This window comes from Lissotriton vulgaris, chromosome 7, assembly GCF_964263255.1.
Source record: "Lissotriton vulgaris chromosome 7, aLisVul1.2, whole genome shotgun sequence".
Taxonomy (NCBI): domain Eukaryota; kingdom Metazoa; phylum Chordata; class Amphibia; order Caudata; family Salamandridae; genus Lissotriton; species Lissotriton vulgaris.
In genome coordinates this window covers 890,348,913-890,370,164 of record NC_141695.1, presented here as the reverse complement: position 1 = coordinate 890,370,164, position 21,252 = coordinate 890,348,913, and the positions used below count along the sequence as shown (strand labels likewise).

At 49.3% G+C, this 21,252-nt stretch overlaps 1 protein-coding gene across 5 annotated transcripts in view; it reads left to right on the top strand.

Moving 5' to 3' along the window:
- The window catches only part of TCOF1 (treacle ribosome biogenesis factor 1), a 338,714-nt gene extending 320,220 nt beyond the window's left edge, over nucleotides 1–18,494 (top strand). For all 5 annotated transcript variants that reach the window (XM_086931305.1, XM_086931303.1, XM_086931304.1 and 2 more), the window contains one exon: nucleotides 17,317–18,494. The gene's annotated coding sequence lies outside the window, so the exon portion shown is untranslated. The remainder of the gene's footprint in view (nucleotides 1–17,316) is intronic.
- Nucleotides 18,495–21,252: the final 2,758 nt, after the last annotated feature.

Genomic DNA, 21,252 nt, shown 5'->3' with positions numbered 1-21,252 from the left:
TGGGGGCCGAAACTGAAACACTCGATAAGGCTCAGGTCGAGGGATCGCCACAAGGCCTTACCCAAGATCAAGCGCATAGTTCTACAGCCTCGCTTCAAGGCCCGACTACAGACAATTCTAAAGAGCCATCGGTTGATTGATCGAAATCGAAACCAAAAACAACGGTGACCACAAAACCGAAAGCACCGGAAACAAAATCGAAACCGAAAGTACAAGTTACTTTGATCGGATCAAAGGCTTCTGAACCTTCGGCTCCGACGAAACAAGAGTGCTATCGACCCAGAGAGGTCGCTAAAGGGTGTCGAGTCGAAATCCGGGGCACCGAAGAAAAAGGTCAAGGACATCGACCCAAAGAAGTCGGCGCCGAAGACCGTAGACACCACTAAAGGACTCGAAACACAGAACGTTACCGATCTGAAGCGTCTACTCGACAAAGCTAAAGTCAGCAAGGACCCTGAGCACAAAACACAAAGTGGCTCTAATGATCCTATCGAGTCGACACAACCATTCGCCTCTTTTTCAAAACAAGTGTCAGACTCACTGCAGCGCATTAAAGAAAAAGCTAGAGCTGTCGGACCGAAGGCCACTCCACCCCCAAAGACAGTCAGTAAGACTCCGAAGGCGTCGGCGCAGTTTATACTGCCGCCGCCAGTGACACCTAAGGCGTTCGCCCCGCACACGGGCATGGAAGCGGCCAAGAAGGTGTCCATGGGGCCGAATCCTACAACTACTGAAGAGGCCACAAAGCATCGACGGCCTCTGCAGGAAGACCAGCCGAAGCAATTCATCGACTCTGACACAGGTAGACTTTCCATCCACAAGCGGAAGATCGTCCCAGAACAGCCGATGGAGTCGTATAAAATTCCATTGAAGAAAAAAAGGGATTCAGCAACATCACCTCTTCTTTTTGAACCTCTACAACACTATGGACAAGAGCCTTCTCCACCCACACATTCAGATGTGGATGAAGGGAATGCTGACAATGAGGAATACAATTATCTTGTCGACACTGATCCAGAAGAACCATGGACAGACACTGTTGACCCAAGAGAGCCACAAAATGCCCCCGACAGCAATATCTATGCTGTTAAGACCTCACCTACAGAAGGCACGGCTGCGTTCAACGCACTTATTGAGAGGGCAGCAAAAGAATCACGATGTCCAACTCCAGCTGACTCTATTGAAGAGGATTTTTTATTTGACACCTTCTCAACCTCAGAGAGAACTGTCAAAACTCTTCCCATGCTAAAAGGTGTCCTGAAGCACGCTGGAGACATCTTTAAGGAGACCACAAGGGCAAGAGTGGTAAACCCCAGGATTGAAAAAAAAAATACGAAACAGCACCTGTGGACCCTACGTATATCAAGGGACAGTTGCCATTGGACTCGCTAGTTGTTTCAAATGCTCGTAAAAGAGCGAACTCTCAAACCACGGGTGATGCTCCTCACCCTGACAGGGAATTTAAAGTGCTAGAAGCCTCAGGGAAAAGGGTGGCAGCTCAAGCGGCCAATGTCTGGCGAATCTCCAACACACAGGCACTCTTAGCCAGATACGACAGGGCTCATTATGATACACTTGCAACCCTGTTACAACACTTGCCAGATGAGTATAAGGAAGCAGCAGAAATGCTAATACAAGAAGGAAAACTTATTTCCAACACGTCTATTAAGTGTGGGCTAGACGCAGCTGACATTGCAGCCAGGGCTATTAATACAATCGTTATGTTACGTAGACACGCCTGGCTGAGAATCTCCGGCTTCAAGCCTGAGATGCAAACCACCGTACTCAATCAGCCAGTTAACCCTGATCACTTATTTGGCCTAGAAGTGGACACCACCTTGGAAAAAATTAAAAAGGACACCGAGACTGCAAAGTCTATGGGGGCTCTGCAGTTCAGGGGTGGTTCTTTTCGTCGCTCCAACAATAGAGGAGCTTCCAGAGGCCAGGTGTCCCAGCAGACACAATATAGTAAAGGAGGCACGCAGACCATCTACAACAAGAACAATAGGGGTGGCTATCGTGGAAACAGCACCAAGGGCAGGGGTCGTGGCAACAACAACTCCTGATCCTCCGCCACCAACAAACAGTGACGTCTTGTCACTACCCCCCGACCATATAACACCGGTCGGGGGAGACTACAACAGTTCCTGCCAGTCTGGAAAACCATCACAACAGACAGGTGGGTGAGGCAGCTTATCCAGTACGGTTATTGTCTGAAGTTAACATCCACTCCACCCAACATACCCCCAAGACACCGTCCTATGTCCGCAGAGCATATACAGTTATTACAACAAGAGGTAGTCAGCATGCTGCAAAAAGGAGCCATAGAGCTCGTGCCTGTGGAACAAAGAGGTACAGGGGTGTACTCGCTGTACTTCTTGATCCCAAAAAAGGACGGGTCCCTCAGACCCATACTGGACCTCAGGCCCCTAAACCAGTACATCCTGTCAGAACATTTTCACATGCTCACGTTACAGCAGGTTCTACCGTTACTCAGTCAGGGAGATTTCCTCGCAACACTAGTTCTAAAGGATGCATATTTCCATATACCGGTACACCCGTCACACAGAAAATATCTCAGATTTACCATTCAGAATCAGCATTGTCAGTTCAAGGTCCTCCCTTTCAGAGTAACAACAGCACCCAGGGTGTTTACCAAGTGCCTAGCGATAGTGGCTGCACACCTACGGAGACAGAATATTCACGTCTACCCTTATCTGGACGACTGGCTTGTTCAAGCAAAGTCGGCCCAGAAATGTGCCACCCACATGTCGAACACCATTCACCTACTTCACAATCTGGGATTTTCACTGAATTATCCAAGTCCCACCTTCAGCCCGCCCACGTACGGCAGTACATGGGCGCGACAATAGACACTCTGGCAGCCAAAGCACAGCCAAATTCAGTGAGGATCAACAGCATTCAATTGCTGATACAAAAATTCAAACCACAACACTCGCTTCCAGCACGAGTGTTCATGCAGTTGATAGGCATGATAACCTCCTGCATCTTCATAGTTCCGCACGCGAGACTACACATGCGTCCGCTTCAGGAGTGCTTGGCACGTCAGTGGAATCAGGCTCACGGACAATTGAAAGACCTAGTGTTGGTGACCGGTCGCGCATACAACTCTCTGCATTGGTGAAACCCACAAAACCTTTGCAGGGGCCGACCGTTCCAAGAGCCTGTACCACAAATAATACTGACAACGGACGCATCTCTCCAGGGATGGGGAGCTCATGTACTCCACTACACAGTGCAGGGACTATGGACAATACAGCAGAAAAAGATGCACATCAACCTTCTGGAACTGATGCCAATCTTCATGGCAATGACAGCATTCAAAGTACATTTGTGCAACAAAGTAGTGTTGATCCGGACGGACAACATGACTGCGTAGTACTACATACAAAAGCAGGGAGGTACACACTCTCCACAGTTGTCTCATCTGGCTCAGAGCATGTGGAAGTGGGCCATTCAGAGAAACATCTTCCTCATGGCAGAACACCTCCCAGGCAAGGACAATCAGATAGCGGACCTGCTCAGCAGGCACAGCCACCAAATGCACGAGTGGGAGATACATCCATCAGTCCTCCACCCATACTTCCAGCAGTGGGGTCATCCAGAGATAGACCTATTCGCCACAAGGGAAAATGCCAAAGCTTTGCCGCCAGGTTCCCACACCCACAGTCGCAGGGAAATGCGATATGGATGAACTGGTCAGGCATATTTGCGTACGCTTTTCCACCAGCACCGCTAATACCGCTAGTGGCACGCAACTGAGGCGACACTCTATGACTCTCATCCTGGTTGCTCCAACATGGGCACGCCGACCATGGTCAACCACGTTTCTAGAACTCTCCGTGGTACCGCATCAAAGACTGCACCTCACACCCAGACTCTTGACGCAGAACCATGGCGGCATTCAGCATCCAGATCCCCAACAGCTCAACCTGGCGATCTGGCTCCTGAGGTCTCAGAATTTGGCTACCTCCACCTGCCTCCCGACTGTATGGATATCATAAAGGAGGCAAGGAGGCCCACAACTAGAGCATGCTATGCGGCCAAATGGAAGCGATTCGTCATTTATTGTGCCAATAATGGCATTAATCCGCTAGATGCATCTACTCAAAACATCATCTGTTATCTATTACATCTATACAAATGCAATCTGGCCTACGCTTCCATACGTATACATTTATCCGCAATAGCCGCTTATCTCCAAAACAGACGGCATCTCTCACTTTTCAGAGTGCCTGCCATCAAAGCTTTTCTGGAAGGACTCAAACGAGTTATTCCTCCCAGACACCCACCAGCACCTGTATGGAACCTAAATGTGGTCCTTACCAGACTGATGGTTCCACCTTTTGAGCCTCTCCACTCATGCGAGATACAATCCTTAACGTGGAAAGTGGCTTTCCTAATAGCAATTACATCGCTACGACGAGTTAGTGAACTTCAAGCACTAACTATCCAAGAACCATTCATACAGATTCACTCCAACAGGGTGGTGGTACGCACTAACCCTAAGTTTCTGCCTAAGGTGGTTTCACTGTTCCATATAAATCAAACTATAGAGCTGCCAGTGTTCTTCCAGATTCAGTGGCAGAAAGAATGCTCCACACACTAGATGTCAAAAGAGCTCTCATGTACTACATTGATACGACAAAAGATTTCAGGAAGACAAACAACTGTTTGTTGCCTTCTCACCACAACACAAAGGCAACCCCATTTCAAAAGCAGGTATAGCCAGATGGATCGTTAAGTGCATACAAATTTGCTATCAAAAGGCTAAGCGCACATTAACGATTCCCCCAAGAGCCCACTCAATACGAAAGTTAGGGGCATCCATGGCTTTCCTGGGTAACATTTCTTTAGAGGAAATCTGTAAAGCAGCCACATGGTCTACCATACACACATGTTCGAGGCATGTGGGCTGCTGAATTCATATCTGTGCATAGATCGCCGCCTAGTGTTGGGTCCGGATGATTGCACATTGTTGTCCTGGAAGAGTCTTCGAAGTATCACGAGATAGGTGGCTCCTCCCCTGGACTACAGTGCGCATGGGCATCGCCTCCATCCCCAGATTGTTTTTTTCCGCCATTGGGTTCGGATGTGTTTCGGTTCCCTCTGTCGGAACCGATAGTTGTTCAACTTTTCTACTCGAGACCAAAAGGTCTTTAGGCTGAGCGTCGGTATAGTTGCGTTCGGGTTTCTTGTCTGACTCTCAGCTCCGAACTCTTGCTACCCTTCCGCGTGCTCTCGGCGCGGACGGGCCTACACTACACTTCTGCTATGGAGCGGACTCCGTTCAAGAAGTGCCCGGTGTGTAACTCCAAATATCCACACCTCGACGTGCACCCCGTGTGCAATAAATGCTTGTCACCGGACCATGACGAAGACAGCTGCATGGCGTGTTCGAAATTCCGGTGCAAGAAAACTCTCAAGATTCGTCGGGCCGCTAGGCTCCAGGCCAAGTTATCGGCTACCACGGCGCCCCCACCAGACGACATATTCGAAGAATCTGTTGGAGACGACGACGACGTACAAGTTTCGGAATCTAGTCCCGCGTCCGAAGGGGATGCCTACGACGCGGGTGATGAGGACTTTGACGAAGTCGCCGACGAGGTAGGGGACGACGATCGGGCTATTGCCACCGTAGGGGATAGCTCGGAGGAGGAGCATCCCCAACCAGACTCAGGGGTCAATCCCCTTCATACGGCCCAGGTCGAGGGATCGCCTTCGGGCCTTACCCAAGACCTCGTTATAAGTCCAACGTCCCCGCCTCCGGGCCCGGTCACAGACATTTCTGAGGCGCCACTCCCGTTGAAGAAAACGAAAGTGAAGCCATCGGGTCACGCTCCCTCGGTTTCGAAACCGAAAGTGAAAGTTGCGCTGGGGCAGAAGGTTCTGGAGGCGTCAACTTCCAAAAAATTCAAGATGGCCGACTTGAAGAGCCACGCCAAGATGGCCGACCCGAAGCCCTCGGGGTCGGCGCCGAAGGCGAAGTCGACCGACGCGGCTGCGTCGGCGCCGAAGATGGTTGGGGTCGAGGACCCGAAGACGGCTCCGAAGAAGCGTCAGGGCGACGACGCGACCCGGGCTCAGCCGGCGCCGGCCCTTGGGGACAAGGCGCATGAGGTGTCGGCCCTGAAGAAGGTGCCTGCCATCGACCCGACTCCCGACTCGGGGAGATCGCTCGAGCCGGTCAAGCCCTCTCCTGCCTTAACAAAGAAGGTAGCGGAATCCCTGCAGCGGATACGGAAGGACGATGTGGTTCCCGATCCGGACACCGTGGCGCCTAAGCACACGCCGAAGCCTGCGAAGGCGCAAACGCCTATCCGCTTTACCCTGCCGCCAAAGTAGACGCCGAAGGCTTTCGCGCCGAAACATGGCGGGCCCTCGAAGGAGGTATTGACACCAAAAGCAGCCTTAGTGGTGTCGAAGCTTCGGCTCCAGCCACTTGCTGAAGAGGAGCGTCGAGAGGTCATCATCGACGCCAATACTGGGAAACTGTCTCTCCTCAAGAGAAGAATCACCACTGAGCCGGTGTTGGAACATTTTCGGATCCCTCTCAAAAATAAGAGGGACTCTGCGGAAACTTCGGCCCCGATAGAACCTATGTCTCCACAAGCCCTAGGACACTCGCCAACGCGTTCCGCCGCAGGCGATGCTGACGAGGAGGACGCCGAGTACAACTATCCGGCGTACTCGGCTCCGGAGGAGGAGCACGAACCTTGGTCGGCCGGAGGCGACCCGGAGGACCCGCAGACGGGCCAGGACACGCAACTTTTTGCGGCCAAGACGTCACCGACGGAGGACTCAGCGGCCTTCAACGCTCTGATCGAGAGAGCTGCGGCTAACCACGATGTCGAGCTGCACTCGGACCCTGTGGATGTAGACTTTTTATTTGACACTTTCTCAGTGGCTGAAAAGTCAGTCAAAACACTGCCAATGCTTAAGGGGGTGCTCAAACACGCAACGGAGGTCTTCAAGGAGCCCACCCGGGCGCGTGTCGTCAACCCTCGCATTGACAAAAAATATAAGGCAGCGCCCTCGGATCCTACATACATCAAGGGACACTTGCCACTGGACTCGTTGGTTGTATCCAACGCTCGGAAGAGGGCGAACTCGCAGACCACTGGTGACGCTCCTCCCCCAGACAAAGAGTCCAAAATATTTGAGGCCTCAGGGAAACGGATTGCTGCACAGGCAGCTAATATTTGGAGGATCTCCAACACACAGGCCCTGCTTGCACGCTACGATAGGGCTCACTATGACACCTTAGAATCACTACTGCAACACTTGCCTGACCAGTACAAGGAGGCAGGGGAAATGCTGATTCAGGAAGGAAAGCTTATCACAAACGCATCCATAAAATGTGCGCTGGATGTGGCCGATACAGCCTCCAGGGCAATCAACACCAGTGTGTTGCTTAGACGGCATGCTTGGCTTAGAATTTCAGGGTTCAAGCCCGATATTCAAACGACAATACTGAACCAAACAGTTAATCCTGACCACCTGTTTGGCCCTGAGGTGGATGCGACGCTGGAAAAAATGAAAAAAGATACAGACACTGCCCAGTCTATGGGGGCCCTCCAGTCTCAACAGTTTCGGAGTGGTTCCTTTCGCCGCTCCAATTCCAGAGGCACCTCAAGGGGTCAGGCATCGCAGTCCACACAGTATTACAAAAGTAACACCCAAACCTCATACAACAACAAGGGTAGAGGTGGCTACAGAGGCAATAACGTCAAGGGCAGGGGACGTGGAAACAACAGCTCCAGGTCCACCACCGCCAACAAGCAGTGACGTCTTGTCACTGCCCCCCGACCATACAACACCGGTCGGGGGGAGACTCCAGCAGTTCCTGCCCGCGTGGAAATCCATCACCACGGACAGGTGGGTCAAGTCTCTTATCCAGTACGGTTACTGTCTGGAACTTACTTCCATTCCACCAAACATACCCCCAAGGAGCCGTCCTATGTCCGGTGAGCACTTGACCTTGTTGCAGCAGGAAGTTCTAGTCATGCTGCAAAAAGGGGCGATAGAGCTCGTTCCGTTGCAGGAAAGGGGAACAGGGGTTTACTCCCTGTATTTTCTAATCCCCAAAAAGGACGGATCCCTCAGGCCCATCCTGGACCTCAGGCCCCTCAACTGGTACATTCTCTCGGAGCACTTCCATATGCTCACGTTACAGCAAGTGCTCCCTCTGCTTCAGCAGGGGGACTTCCTGGCTACGCTGGATCTGAAAGATGCATATTTTCATATCCCCCTGCATCCTTCCCACAGGAAGTATCTCAGATTCACGATTCAAGACCAGCATTACCAGTTCAGGGTTCTGCCGTTCGGGGTCACCACGGCGCAAAGGGTATTTACAAAGTGCCTAGCGACTGTGGCGGCGCATCTCCGTCGCCAGAACGTCCACGTCTACCCCTACCTGGACGACTGGCTCATTCAAGCAAAGACAGAACAACAGTGCGTCGACCATGTGTCACGCACCATTCATCTCCTGCACGATCTGGGATTCTCTCTGAACTACCCAAAGTCCCATCTCCAGCCCGCCCACGTGCGACAGTATCTGGGCGCGACAATCAACACTCTGGCAGCCACTGCGCAGCCAAATTCAGTGAGAATCGCCAGTATCCAGGCGCTGATCCAACGATTCAGACCCCAACACTCGCTTCCAGCGAAGGTGTTCATGCAGTTGATAGGCATGATGGCCTCCTGCATCTCCATTGTCCCGCACACGAGACTACATATGCGTCCGCTCCAGGAGTGCCTAGCACGTCAGTGGACTCAGGCTCATGGGCAACTGACAGACCTAGTGTTGGTGAGCGGTCGGGCATACAACTCTCTGCATTGGTGGAATCCACAAAACCTTTGCAAGGGCCGACCATTCGAAGAGCCTGTGCCACAGATTATCCTGACGACGGACGCCTCTCTCCAGGGATGGGGAGCGCATGTACTCCAGTACACAGTGCAGGGACTATGGACACTACAGCAAAGGAAGATGCACGTCAATGTGTTGGAACTGATGGCAGTCTTCATGGCCTTAAAGGCGTTCAAAGTACATCTGTGCAACAAAGTCGTGTTGATCCGGACGGACAACATGACGGCCATGTACTACATTCAGAAGCAGGGAGGCACACACTCTCCACAGCTGTCTCATCTGGCTCAGAGCATGTGGAAGTGGGCCATTCAGAGGAACATCTTCCTCATGGCAGAGCATCTCCCGGGCAAGGACAATCAGATGGCGGATCTGCTCAGCAGGCACAGCCATCAAATGCACGAGTGGGAGATACATCCATCAGTACTCCAACCGTACTTCCAAAAGTGGGGTCATCCAGAGATAGACCTGTTCGCCACAAAGGAGAACGCAAAATGCCAAAGCTTCGCCGCCAGGTTCCCACACGCAGTCACAGGGCAATGCGATGTGGATGAACTGGTCAGGCAGATTTGCGTGCGCTTTTCCCCCAGCACCGCTGATACCGCTGGTGGCACGCAAGCTCAGGCAGCACTCGATGACTCTCATCCTGGTTGCTCCAACGTGGGCTCGCCAACCATGGTACACCACGTTTCTGGAACTCTCCGTGGTACCGCATCAAAGGCTTCATCTCACTCCCAGCCTTCTGACGCAGAGCCATGGCGACATTCAGCACCCAGACCCGCAACAGCTCAACCTGGCGATCTGGCTCCTGAAGTCCTAGAGTTTGGCTACCTCAATCTTCCTCCCGATTGCATGGACATCATTCGGGAGGCAAGGAAGCCCACTACTAGAGCTTGTTATGCGGCTAAATGGAAGAGGTTTGTCATCTACTGTGTTAACCACAATATTGACCCGTTAGATGCTTCCATTCAAAACATCATTTGTTACCTGTTCCACCTGTATCAATGCAATTTGGCGTACTCTTCCATCCGCATTCACCTGTCTGCTATGGCAGCATACCTCCAGAATAGGCAACACCCGTCGCTCTTTAAGGTCCCTGCTATCAAGGCCTTTTTGGAAGGACTCAGAGTCATTCCGCCAAGGACCCCACCAGCTCCAGAATGGAACCTCAATGTGGTTCTTACAAGACTGATGGGTCCTCCCTTCGAGCCACTGCACTCTTGTGAGCTTCAGTTTCTAACTTGGAAGGTTGCGTTCTTAGTAGCAATCACATCGCTACGGAGGGTTAGCGAGCTGCAGGCGCTCACCATCCAAGAACCTTTCTTCCAGGTACATGCTAACAGGGTTGTGCTCCGCACTAACCCTAAATTCTTACCCAAGGTTGTATCTCAATTCCATATAAACCAGACAATTGAGTTGCCGGTGTTTTTCCAGAACCCAGAGACGCTGGCGGAGCGGATGCTCCACACCCTTGACGTTAAGAGAGCCTTGATGTACTATGTAGACAGGACAAAAGATTTTCGCAAAACCAAGCAGCTTTTCGTTGCTTTTGCCACACACCACAAGGGAAACGCTATCTCCAAAACGGGGATCGCTAGGTGGATCGTGAAATGCATTCAAATCTGCTACGCTAAAGCTAAGCGCACTCTCACTATCCCACCAAGGGCCCACTCCACCAGGAAGTTGGGGGCCTCTATGGATTTCCTAGGTAACATTCCCTTAGAAGATATCTGTAGAGCAGCCACATGGTCTACCACACATACTTTCACTAAACACTACTGTGTAGACGTGCACTCAAAACAGCAGGCAGCTGTTGGTCAGGCTGTTCTCAAGACACTTTTTCAGACTGCTGCAGCTGGCACGGGCGGCCGCCGATAATGGAGGGACTGCTATGTATTCTATGCACAGATATGAATTCAGCAGCCCACATGCCTCGATCTGCAAATGCTACTTACCAGTATGCATCTGTTCTTGGCATGTAGGGCTGCTGACATTCATATCGCCCACCCTCCTCCCCGGCGCCTGTAGCAGCTGCAGTGTTCATTCATATGTATATATATATATGCTCATAGCATGGTCATCACTCACATACTTCACTCCATCTCTGCCAATGGCTAAAAACAATCTGGGGATGGAGGCGATGCCCATGCGCACTGTAGTCCAGGGAGGAGCCACCTATCTCGTGATACTTCGAAGACTCTTCCAGGACAACAATGTGCAATCATCCGGACCCAACACTAGGCGGCGATCTATGCACAGATATGAATGTCAGCAGCCCTACATGCCAAGAACAGATGCATACTGGTAAGTAGCATTTGCATTACCAAACACTACTGCGTAGATGTGCACTCCAAACAGCAGACAGCTGTAGGACAGGCTGTTCTAAAAACACTTTTTCAGACTGCTGCAGCTGGCACAGGCAGCTGCCGCTAATGGAGGGACTGCTATGTATTCTATGCACAGATATGAATTCAGCAGCCCACATGCCTCGAACCGAATATGCTACTTACCAGTATGCATCTGTTCTTGGCATGTAGGGCTGCTGATATTCATATCACCCGCCCTCCTCCCCGGCGCCTGTAGCGGCTGCAGCACTCGGAGTTACTCTTAGCATGGTCATCACTTACTGTACTACACTCCATCTCTGCCACAATGGCGAAAAACAATCTGAGGATGAGAGGATGCCCATGCGCACTGTAGTCCAGGGGAGGAGCCACCTATCTCGTGATACTTCGAAGACTCTTCCAGGACAACAATGTGCAATCATCCGGACCCAACACTAGGCGGCGATCTATTCACAGATATGAATGTCAGCAGCCCTACATGCCAAGAACAGATGCATACTGGTAAGTAGCATATTCGCTATCCTAGAAAGTGAGTGGTGCGCCGCAGAAGCATGTGTATAGCTCACATCACTAAGGTGCCGAAGGCGCTATCCATCCACCAAAACCGACGCAGAGGTAAAATCCGCCAGCCATCTACGGGAAGGCAAAAGCACACGGGAGGGATGCCTGTCTAGTTCACCATCCAGTACAGCATTGAAGTCCCCGCCCAGCACCATTGTCCCGATGGGCAAAGTCAGAAACACTCGGCCCAAATCACGGAAAGTATCCACCTGTAACGCTGGAGGGACATAGACAGAAACGTGACAGTCCTACGCTCCCTTAATCCCGATATTCCAACATATCGACCTCTGTTGTCAGACCACGTCGACTGGATAGTAAGGGGAAATGAGTTTTTCACCAAAATCCACAATCCTCTAGAGCCAGAAGTAGTCCGCATGAGCCACTAGTTTGTAGCCTCCTCTGCGCCAATTCAACATTTACCCGTGAGATGGGTTTCCTGTAGCAGCGCCACGTTGGGCGAGTGCCTTCTAATCAGCTGATTCACCATAGTGCGCTTGATCTTGTCACCCAAACCATTCACGTTCCAGCTAAAGACAGAAAACCCCAAACCCAACCTAGCGGAGTCCATTCCTATCTCTGAAAAAACAGAATATCCATAGGCACCCATAGCGGACTCTGGTCACACAAAACAAACAAATCAACAATCAAAAAAAACCCAGTTCCAATCCCCCAACCCCCCTCCCTGCACCCTTGTATGTAGCTAACGCACATCCCCAACTCACAGTGTGCCTGTCACCCCCAACTAACTACAGGTATCTAAAAGTAGAAAAACGGAGGAGGACCTTACAACAGGCCGCCCGCCCCCACCTTCCCAAATCAACCACTGTCCCCGCGTACGGCGAAAGACAAAAAAGGCCCCAGCAAAAATAGTCCATGGGGGGGAAATAAAGAACAACCCCAACCAGTTCCACTACGCCACCAACAATGTTAATGCGGTACAGCCACAGCGGCAAGTCACTGTTCTTCACTATCGGTCCGGGCCTGACCCCCGGAGTCCGAGCCCTCAATCCGATCCAGCCAGTCTGTGGCAACCTCATGATTATCAAAAAACCAAGTCTTCCCGTCATGTTCAATCCGAAGACGGGCCGGAAACATCGAGTACCTCATATCTCGGTCCCTCAAACGCCGCTTGATGGACATAAAGTTCTGCCGCTGTCTCTGTACCATCTGGGTGAAGTCCGGGAAAAACAGTGAAGCGTTCTCATAGGCCAGCAGGCCCTTGGATCTTGCCGTTTGCAGGATAGCATCTCGGTCCCGAAAGTTCAGGACCCGGGCTATTATGGGGCGAGGAGGTGCCCCCGTCTTCGGGCGACCAGAGGGAACTCTATGGGCCCTCTCCACTGTAAAAAAGTTACAGAGGCCCTTAGGCTTGAGATGTTGCAGGACGATTTCCTCGATAAAGAGGTCCGGGGTCAACCCCTCCGACCTCTCCGGCACTCCCAGCAGGATACGGACGTTATTGCGGCGAGCCCGTCCTTCATATTCATCAATCTTTCGATCAAATTGAGTCCGGGCCGCCTTAAGATCTCGCACCTCTTTTTGCAGCTCCGACACCTCGATGAGACTCGTCGTCTTAATTTCCAAGCCCTTAACTTTCTCCGCAGTTTTAGTCAGGTTAGCCTTTATGAGGCCCACTTCGATCGACACAGAGTCTAGTTTAGTGTCCATCTTACCCAAGGATGATTGGACCCCGATGATCGCTGCAATTAAGTCTTTCATTGTAGGATCCTCCACGACCGAGTCGCCATCCCGACCCCCAATCGGGGTACGTTTCGCAACCACTGGGGACCCCTTGGACAGGGCGTACTTTTCTATTTTGTTGGTCTGGACCTGAGGAGTATTCTTCGCCAATTTCGAGTGGGGCTTCTCAGGGTCTCCTCTCGACGCCATTGCCACCACCAATCCGGTCCTGGCAACTTCCTCAGTAATGCGACCTTAGACCAAGTTAGATGGACTCCGGACACCCCAGCAACTGCTCTCCCGCGCAAAACCAGGATCCGTCCGGTCACTTCCTGTCCCAGAGGCCGATGTTGTCGCACTCCACTGCGGACCCCTCCACACTCGGGGTCCCGGCTTCCACGTCCGTAGGCCTCAAAGTTTCGGACGACGATAATCTGTCGCCAAAGCGCCCAAACGAACCAGAATTTCACCTAGTTACTCAGGTGCTGGTCCTCCACCCGATGGTAGGGACGGGGTTCATGATAATGTGCCCGATGGCTGGTCAGGATGTGGCGGCCGGCGGAGCCGAGGATCAAGTGGCCATCTTGGTCGCTGACGCGGCTCCTCCCCTCTCCAGCTCTGAAAGCTTTTCAGTCTCATCTCACTAGCAAAGATGTCCTAGTCCTCAAGGACAATAATACAGCTATGTACAAAAGCAAAGGGGGACACACACACTCCAGCTGTCACGCCTCTCTCAGACCATTTGGAGCTGGGCAATTCATCACAGAATTCATCTTCTGGCAGAAGACCTTCCAGGAGTCAACAATCAAATTGCTGTACCTCCTCAGCATAAGGAGGCAACAAATACACAAGTGGGAACTTTATCCCCAAGTTCTCCTTCCATACTTTCAAAAATGGGGATTCCCACAAATAGATCTGTTCACCACAGTGGACAATGCGAAATGGCCAAACTTCACCTCCAAGTTCCCACACCCTCGCTCCAAAGGCAATGACCTATAGGGTCAATTGGTCAAGGATATTTGCCTATGCTTTTCTGACAACCCCACTCCTTCTGTTTCTGGTTCGAAAGCTCTGGCAAACATTGCTTCCACTGATTTTGATAGCTCCCACACATGCCTGTCAACCATGGTACACCCCCCCAATTCCAGCCTTCCCACTCAGAACTGTGGAGAAATCAGACACCCAAACCCCTAGGAGCTCAATTTAGCGATTTGGCTCCTGAAGTCAGAGTTTGGATACTTAAATGTGCCACCAAATTGTATGACTATTCTAATTAAACAAGAAAGCCCACTACCAGGGCTTGTAATGCACCAAATGGAAACAATGTGTTATAGATTGTAATAACAACATTAATCCTCTAAATGCATCAGTTCAAAACATTACCTTCTGCTCCTAGAGCAAGCTAATCTAGCTTACACAACTATTCGATTACACCTTGCAGCAGTAGCTGCCTATTTGCAAAACAGACCGCATTTATGTTTGTTCAAAGTCCCTGTGATTAAAGCCTTTATGGAAGGCTCAAAAAGAGTAATACCACCTAGAATACCTCCAGCACCGGTATGGAATCTCACATTGTACGTACAAGACACATGGGTCCTCCCTTTGAACTATTACACAATCGTCCTTTACAGTTCCTTTTATGAAAGGTTGCCTTCCTCGATGCAATTACTTCAATAAGGAGAGTTGGTGAGCTGCAGGCATTCACCTTAGAAGAACTAAACCTAGGGTAGTTCGCGTAGTAGCACTATGTGTAGCTAAGCGGAGTGCACTTCGCACTACTCAAGCTACGCAAACTGCATAGTGCACTGTGCAAAATGCTGTTCGCACTGATTGCACAGTGCCGGATGCTTGTCTGCACTGTGCAATCAGTGCGAACAGCATTATGCTGCTCAAGTAGATTTCTACTCGAGCGTCTGTAGTTTTTCATTGCGAGCATACGTAACCACTCGCAATGAGAAACCTGACCTCCCCTTGTTGAGAATCTCGCTGGGAGGTTTATTTTCCATGCTCACTATCGGCAACTTGATGTTGCTGATCGCGAACGAGGGAAAAGTCTCACCGAGATGTCAGTTTGCTTGCTCGCGGTCGCCAACTTGACGTTGAGGACTGCGTGCAAGCGAAAAATGACCGCTACGCGTGTTTGCACTGTGCTACGTGCAATTCGCCTAGTGCGAAGTAACGCAAACTACGCGAGCGAAGCGTAGTACTTCTCCCAGGGTTAAGAAGAACCCATCTTTCAGCTTCATAAAGATAGGGTAGTTCTTCGCACCAACCCAAAATTAATTCCTAAAGTAGTTTCTCCTTTTCATCTTAACCAGTCAGTTAAGTTACCTTTATTCTTCCCTCGAACTGATTCTGTAGCAGAACAAGCTCTTCACACACTGACATAAGATTTTTGTAAAACAAAGCAAATGTTTGTTGCATTTTCACTGCTTAAAAAGGGCAATTCTATCTCCAAATCTTGGTATGAAAAAGCAAAAATAACTTTAGCTATACCCCCTAGAGTGCATTCCACTCGCAAAATTTGGGCATCTATGGCCTTTTTAGGTAACATTCCTATAGCTGACATCTGTAAGGCAGCAACATGGTACACACCACACACATTTACGAAACACTATTCTGTGGATGTGTATTAGCACGCCAACAAGTCAATGTAAGGCAAGCAGTGCTGAAGACACTTTTTCAGACAACTGCAACATCTACTGGTTAGCTACCACTTTGGGATAATACTACTATAGTCTATGCAAAGCATGTGTATCTACAGCACCCATGCCTCGAACAGATTATTTTACTTATCTAGTAAGCATCTGGAATGTAGAGCAGTAGATTCACATGCGCCCTCCCACCTCCCTCGACACCTATAGTTGCAGTTCTCATTATTTTTATTACATACGCATGGACATTTCTTTACTACACTCACTTACTCCATTCTCACCCTCTTCCTGGAAAACAATCTAACAATGGAGTTGATGCCCATGTGCACGATCACCGAAAGGAGGAGTCACCTTACCTTGTGACTTCAAAGACTTCTTCTAAGAAAAACAACTTGCATACATCCAGACCCAACACTAGATTCCAGGAGTGTGCAAGCAGGTGAATCTACAGCTCTTGTGCCAAGAATAGATGCATACTAGGTAAGCAACATAATCCTTTTCTCATGTCACCATGTCGTGGATTTCTGGTACGTCGTCATGCTTTCCAATAAGGACAGAAGCTTCTTCTGTTATACTGCTGTTTGGATCCTGTTCCGGTCCCTCTCTTGGGCTGCCAGAAATAAGTGCTGCCCTGCATCTCCACCAGGCTCTCTTATGTATGCATAGCCACATGGTTCCCATTCTCTGGGTGATGTCAGTAGTTCCTTTCAGTCCTTTCCTCAGGTTACCTGCAGTGTGTTTTTGCATTGCTCTCACTGTGCCCTTCTCTCTCTCCATCCTGGCCTTTCAGGAAGCACTTCCACTATCCGAAGAATAATTTATTCTTTTAGCTACCCTTATCTACTGGGTCTGTTTTCTGGTTTTCTTTTTTGTCATGCACTTTGGAAATGTCCTTCCAGGGTGCAGCACAACATGGCCACCGCTAAGGCTTCTCTGGTAATTATGGCATCCCACAGACCAGTCAGAGTGAGTGATTGAGGGGTGGGTGGGCAAACAACTGTTGAAGGCCTGCCTCTTTTACAACTATCTGAGGGCCTGTAGTTAAAATATGTGTGCTACCATGTGCAGATTCTGCTATTGCTTATTCAGAACAGCCAGAAATAACATACATTTTGTCTAAACTGCAGTATGAAATTTACAAGGCTTGCCTGTTTTCCTTTTTATAGCATGATTTCTTCTTTTGTTGCAGCGTGAACACATACTTAAACATCAGAAGGAAGATGGAATCCCACCCTAGGAGGGACTAGCATATGGGGATCTTAACCCGATCCTTCATTCCCACAGACTAATTAATATGAAATCCTGACTTCAAGTGCATTGTTTGCAAAATTTATCAAGATGTTTGGAAATCTTGCATCACTAGGCTTTCCCTCCCTCACGCCTACCTTCAACCCTCACCTTACTTACTCCTGCTTCTGGAATGTTATAAATTCAAAGGATCCGTTTCGAAATGAACACATTAATCAGAAGGACAATGGAGAGTTAATTTTTAAACCTTGTGTTCTGGAGGGTTTTTCTCAGTGGTTTTCTTTTTTAAGAGGAAATTGAACATTTTTCAACAGAAGGTGTTCGGATCACTCTGAAAAGGAATGGAAAACGTGTTCTTTACTTTCTTTTAAATGATGTCCCTGGAACAGTAGTCGTGACTGGACGTTTCCCTTTACACATCTTTGTTTTTTTTTGTTATTTTTTTAACCTGGTGCGATTGGCGTCGTCTTCAATGTGCTGATCAGTGGTATGAACAATCTGGCAGCTGTGGTTTATCGTAAGTGGGTTAAACTGTGAGAAGTACTTTCTACCTCGCACCTATCCCATAAATATGTATAAAAATAAAAACCTCTATATATTTTTTAAGAGAATCTTTCACATTTTCTGGAAGTATCTATTGTATGTGTTTTATAGGGGCGGCTTTTTGTGTTATCATTAATTGAATAATTTCCGGTATTTTTATCATTACAGAGCAGTGACATCTTTTTATAAGGTATAAGAAAAAAATAACAAAAATTAGTTCTTAACTTACTGTTAAGTAATATCTGTGTTATCTGTCTTCGTTTGAATTTATATTGCCCTGTTCTGAAATCTTGTCCTGTTTGTCTGTTTGCCAAACACACTAATAGCAGTAACATTTTGATGATAAAGGAAATTCTAGGGGCACCTGAAAACGTGAAATTCATTCAAGAATAGAGAATATCCAAGTTAATTGACTGCCTGCGTGTTCTGTAAATTGAACACTGTAATCTTTCAGATGTTTGGTTTTCTGTAGAAAGACCACCTGCCTGACCTATGGTAAAGAGCTTATTACGATCTATAAATATTACTGTATTACTTGTGATTGCTATAAGTTGATTAAATGTGTCGTAAAATAAATGTTGTTTTCCATGCATTCCTAATTTTCCTGGTGTGATGGCCAGCATGCAGTAGTTTAAAAATTACTAGTTAAATCCGTTTCCCCTAAACTGCATGTCCATTGATGATCCCTTTCTGCTCTGTTAAGCTCCTTGCTCATCCCTTTGTCTGTGTTCTGTTTTTTTGTTGAAGCACTGTAATGGGACCTCTGTACATGCAGAAAAAAATCATGATACAACGTGTGAAGTAATCTGTGATACACACTTAACCTATTTGGGTATTTTCTATATACTTTGTTGCTTTTCAGCTACTATAGGATACATGCACATACTAGAAGCCTACAGAAGTACAAATAGTAGCAAAATTAAGTAACAAATTGAAGCTTCTGTGTGAATCAAGTTATTGTGTGTCCTCCTTCAACAAAGATTTACATGAGGGGTCACAGAATCCGTGTGTACAACTCCCCGCTTATGCCGGTTGTTTATAGTCTCTCACACCAACAACACCCCAACAACACCCCCCACACTAACATCAGATAACAAGCTCATCTGTCTCTGCAAGACTTAAATCTAAGCTAATCTACACAATGCCTGATCAGATGTCTGACCTTGCACCTGTGATTGTGCCTTCTCTTTTTTTTTTTGATGCTTGGTATTCTTATTTTATTGGAAGATAAGTTGATATCAGGGACTTGCATGAACCCCCAATTTGGATAGATGTTCACCAAATTCCCTATATTTTTATCCATATTGCAGAATTCAGACATATCTGGAAAGATCCTTTTGGCCCCACTTTAAGGACTTTTCTGATCAACAAGTCAAGTCAATACATTTGTATAGCGCGCTACATACCCAGAGGGTCTCAAGGCGCTTGAAGAAGGGTGGGGAATTACTTGTCAAATATCCACGTTTTAAGTTGCTTTCTGAATGCTAGGTGGTTCTGAGTAAGGCGAAGGTGAGTGGGAAGTGAGTTCCAGGTTTTAGCTGCTAGGTAGGAGAAGGATCTACCTCCCATGGTGGATTTGTTGATGCGAGGTACAGTGGCAAGGGCTTGGTTGGAGGATGGTAGCTGGCGGGAGGGTGTGTAGAAGGACAGCCGTGTGTTGAGGCATTCGGGTCCGATTTCGTAGAGTGCTTTGTGTGCGTGGGTTAGGAGCCGGAAAGTGATCCTCTTATTGACGGGGAGCCAGTGGAGGTTTTTCAGGTGGCCAGAGATGTTCTTTACGTGGGATGTCTAATATGAGCCTGGCTGAAGCGTTCTGGATGCGTTGGAGTTTTTTCTGGATTTTTGCGGTGGTACCGGCGTAGAGGGTGTTTCCGTAGTCCAGTCGGCTCGTGACCAGAGCGTGAGTGACTGTTTTTCTAGTTTCGGTGGGGATCCAGCGAAATGTTTTTTTGAGCATGCGAAGAATGTTGAAGCAAGATGAAGAAACGGCGTTGACTTGTCTGTTCATCGAGAGTGAGGAATCCAGGATGACGCCCAGGTTCCGTGCGTGGTCCGTCGGGATAGGTGCTTTTCCAAGGGCCTCTGGCCACCAAGAGTCATCCCAGGCGGAGGGGGAGGTGCCTAGGATGAGGACTTCTGTTTTGTCTGAGTTCAGTTTCAGACGGCTGTGCTTCATCCACTCGGCTACTTCTTTCATTCCTTCATGCAGGTTGGTTTTGGCAGTGTTAGGGTCTCTGGTGAGTGATGGGATCAGTTGAGTGTCGTCGACGTAGGAGATGATGTTGAGGTTGTGTTGGCGTGCGAGGGGGCTCATGTATACGTTGAAGAGGGTGGGGCTGAGTGAAGATCCTTGTGGTACGCCGCAGATGACTTCAGTGGCCTCTGACTTGAATGGTGGGAGGCGGACTCTCTGGGTTCTTTCGGTGAGGAACGAGGTGATCCATTCCAGTCCTTTTCCATGGATTCCGACGTTTCTGAGGCGTTGTAAGAGGGTGCTATGACAGACCGTGTCGAAGGCTGCGGAGAGGTCGAGGAGGATGAGCGTGACTGTGTCTCCATTGTCCAGTAGAGTTCGAATGTCGTCTGTTGCTGCGATGAGGGCGGTTTCAGTGCTGTGCTTGGCTCGGAAGCCGGATTGTGAGGAGTCGAGGGATTTGTTGGTTTCGAGGAATGCGGCGAGCTGGTTGTTGACCGCTTTCTCGATGACTTTGGCCGGGAATGGAAGGAGTGAGATAGGGCGGTAGTTTTTGAGTTCGGTGGGGTCAGCTGTGGGTTTCTTCAGGAGGGCGCTGAGTTCGGCATGTTTCCAGCTTTCCGGGAAGGTTGCTCAGTTGAGGGAGCAGTTGATGACGTCTCGGAGGTGCGGTGCTATAATGGAGTCTGCTTTGTTAAAGATGTGGTGAGGGCATGGCTCTGTGGAGGATCCTGAGTGGATAGAGTTCATCAGACGGATGGTGTCCTCAGTGGAGATTGGCTTCCAGTCATTGAGGATGTTCAGGGGGGGTGGGGGTCCTGCAAGGGGTTGGGTGGGTTGGTCTTCGGTCGGTTGTCGAAGCTGTTGTGGATGTCTGCAATTTTGTTGTGGAAGAATGAGGCTATGGAGTCGCAGAGGGCTTGAGAGGGGGTGATGTCGTTGGAGTTGGCCGAGGGGTTGGTGAATTCCTTGACGATGTTGAATAATTCCTTGCTGTTGTGGGCGTTGTTATCTAGTCGGTCCTTGAAAGCGGCTTTCTTGGCATTCCGGATCAGTTGGTGGTGTATGTGGGTGGCGTTTTTGAAGGCGTCCTTGGTGCTGGTGGTTGGGTCTTTTTTCCAGGCCTTCTCAAGGGAGCGG